Source organism: Cucumis melo, chromosome 8, assembly GCF_025177605.1.
Source record: "Cucumis melo cultivar AY chromosome 8, USDA_Cmelo_AY_1.0, whole genome shotgun sequence".
Taxonomy (NCBI): Eukaryota; Viridiplantae; Streptophyta; class Magnoliopsida; order Cucurbitales; family Cucurbitaceae; genus Cucumis; species Cucumis melo.
Genome location: NC_066864.1, coordinates 19,246,519 through 19,250,495, shown reverse-complemented (window position 1 = coordinate 19,250,495; position 3,977 = coordinate 19,246,519).

Below are 3,977 nucleotides of genomic sequence, written 5' to 3'. Positions count from 1 at the left end.
CATCATCATCATCATCATCATCATCATCATCATCATCATCATCATCATCATCATCATCATCATCATCATCATCATCATCATCATCATCATCATCATCATCATCATCATCATCATCATCATCATCATCATCATCATCATCATCATTCTAATTATCGTTGTTATTATTATTATTAATATATTACTCTTATTATTATTATAACAATATAAAAACAACATAATAATAACTATTTAATATATAACAAACTAAAAACATTACATAACTATTTCAATAATATTCCTAAAATATATAACAACCTAAAAATAATATACAACTAATAAAGAAAAATATATAATAACAATACATAATTAATAATAATTATTCCAATAATATTCTAAAAATATACAACAACCTAAAATCAATATATAACTAATAAATACAAATATATAAATATCTAAAAATAATATATAACTAATAAATAAATATATAAAACATAATAAAACTTACCTCACACTTTGATGGAGTTGGATGGAGAAGAAAGGTAGAGAAGATAGTTGAGGAGTAAAGGAGAAGAGGAAAATGGAGCAAAGTTTCGGAAAATAGTGAAGAAAAGGAAGAGAGGAGAGGGAAATTTGTTGAGAAATGGATTGAAGGATGAAGAAATGAAATCGGGTGGGGGGGTTTTATAGGCGGGGAAGTCGTGTAAGTGGGACACGACTTCCTGCATGAACGACACGTGGAAGTTCACGTGATGGAAGTCGTGTACGGTGTACACGACTTCCGCACTACCAGACAAATTGGCAGTCAACGTTACTGTTGACTGCCATTTGTCAGCCTGCAGTACGGAAATCGTGTACGTGGTACACGATTTCCCCGCTAGGCGACAAATTGGCAGTCAACCTGACTGTTGACTGCCACGTGTCAGGAAAACGTGTATGTGGAATACGACTCCAGTCAGAAGTCGTGTACCACGTACACGACTCCAGTCATTTGTCGTGGCCCCGGTTCACGACGCCGACCCAAATCGTGTACGCGACCCACGATTTTGGTGAAGTCGTGTACCCGGTACACGACTTCACTACCCCATTTTTTACAATTCTTTTCGATTGACCCTATTTTTGAAAATATTTTTATAAACTACATTATTTAAAAAAAAATTCTAATATATTTTATAGAAATTTGCATGTATATCAAAAAATAAAACAAAATTTGTAGATTTTTAAAGTTATACAGTTAATTATAGCTATAATTCAAAGTATATTATCAAATATGTATATTTGAATGAGATTTTAAATTTATGTTAACAAGATTCATATGAAATTATTTTTGGAGTTTATGTCTAATGTGTTAGTTTAAAAATTAGGAAAATTTTCATACCGTAAAATATTTAATGTACGTATAACAAAACTTATGAAATTAGTCATTTTTTAAATATTTTAGATTTATCATTTTCTTTAATGTCTTTGTTCTTCGTTTGCGAATCTTTCTTTCCATCGTCTTTTTCTTTTCTTTTTTTTTTTAATTGTTATTTTGTTCAAGTTTAAAAGATCTATTTTTTTTCAAACTTTTATTTGGTTATTTAGGATCATGTACTAAATATAAAAGACTTGAAAAAACATCGTTTATATTTGAGTAGCCAAATAAAAAAAAAGCCAAATCTCAAGGAATCCTAAAAAAAATCGTTTAGGTTCGGGTAACCAAATCTAAACGATTGTGTACCAAAATAATCTTTAAAAAAATCTTTTAGCCAAATCTAAACTAAATAAATCTAAGCGACAATGTACCAAAAAATCTTGAAAAAATATTTTAGCTAAATCTAAACAATTTTGTTATCAAATCTAAACGATCGTGTATATAAAATTGAAAAAATAAATCGTCTAGATTTGACTATCCATATCTAAACAACTCAATCTAAACAATCGTATATCGAACAATAGCCAAATCTAAACGATCGTATACCAAATATAATACGCACGTTGTTGACGGGACATTTTTTATATTTTTCGTTGTGGGCCTGTAACCTTTTTTCATTTTTGGAATGCCAATTTGTTATATTTTTAAATGATCCCTTTAAATTAAATTTTATTCAATAAAGTAGTTATTGAAAATTTTTTAGTGAAAATAGAATACTATAATTTTAAATTTAATCTGACTTTTTTAAAGTTAATATTAAAATATAAAAGCAGATAATGTAAGGGAGCACGGGCTCCCGTTGGCCTCTTAATAAATCCGCCCCTGAATATATGGCTAGGAGAGAAATTTGAAATGAAATTGGAATTTTTTTTACCACTGAACTTAACCAGAGGATTGTGACTTAAAATGGATAAAATTGGAATGTTTCTATTCTTTTTACTTAATTTAAAATGAATGTAAAAATTTTATGGTTTTGGATGAAATTAAAAATTTATCCAACAAAAATTGATTTGAGGAGAATTTTTCCCGAAAATTTAAACGAATTTTGTGGATTTGATGAATTAAATAAATAATAATAAAAAATAAAAGTAAAATCTTAACGTCTAAGATTTTCGACTAATCTATATCTATAGTATATAAAAAAGCTCCTATATGGAGAAATTTTTTTAGTCCATTTTACCCTTTTGATTATAGTATTCTTAACGTTTATTTGATGACAATTTTGTCGTTCAATTTTAAGGATGGATAGTGGGTAAATCTTAACCATTTCTCTCCATTTCTTTAACTATTTTAATATTTAATTTAAAAATATTTATGACCTTAATTAACTTCATGCTAGTGGAAGAATTTGTATAGGCACGATAACAAATTTAAAAAAGCTTTTAGAATTCTCTAACTCACACTTTCTCCAATTTATTCAATATAAATATATGGTACCCCTTGCTTCCTTATAGCAACAAAAATGGAGAGGGAAGTGCAATCAAACAAGAAATATGAGAAGATAAGATAAACAATGAATTTAGAAAATCGCAGCTTCAATTAGGAGGAAAGGAAAATATAAGAAGACAATTTTTATTTCTTCGATGTTGGAGATTTATATAAATATTTTTTTTCGTTTCTTTGTAAATATTATCTTCTTTTCTATTTCTATTTTTTTTTTTGTTATCTTTTAGTTATATAGATGAGTAAATGAAAAATTTTCTTCCATATTATTTTCTATTTTATTTTTCCTTTTAATTTTCTAGCTAAAATGAGAAAGTAAAATGACATAAGAATTTATGTTTTCTAGATCAACATTCTAAAATTTCTCATTTTTTTTGGAGAATGTGTTTTTAAATTTAAAAATTAGTATTATTATATTACTTAACTCTCTTTCTGTAACAGCCCAAAATTTAAGGTAATTTATATTGATTATCTTAAGTTAAATTTTTTAAAATCTTGGGTGTTATTTAATTTTCTGATATTTAATTGAACTTATTAGATATTTTGGAAAAATATCTAATTGTTTGTATTTGAGAGAATGTGATAAATTATATTTGATTGTATAATTAATTGTTAATTGAAGTTAGAATAATTATGAGGTAAATATTATGGTTATGTAAGGATAGTTGTTTTGGAGAAAGACATTTTGTGGAGAGAGAGAAAGAAATTTAAAATAATAATTATATAATGAAAAATATAATTTTTATTTGGGAAAAGATAATTATGATATTTATTTAGAGAAAGGTTGATGTGATTGGTGAAATTTTTGGTTTAAAATTGAGATTTGGTGGGTTTTAAATGAAGAGAGAGAAGATTTGTTTGTTTTGGAAAAAAAATAAGGAATAGGAAAAGATGGATATTTGGAAAAGGAAAAGAAAGATAGATAATAATATCTTTTTTCATTAAATAGCCTTGGAAAACGTGGAAACCCTATTCACCCATCTTCTTCCTCAAGCAACACCAAAAGAAAACCCTAATTTTTTTTCACAAACTAAATCCGGCGTCGCCATTCTTTCCACCCGTCAACCGCTGCAACCCGCAACCCTAGCCATCGTTCAACTCCACCGCTCCATCGCCTTGGTCAGCCGGTCGTCCGAAGCAACCA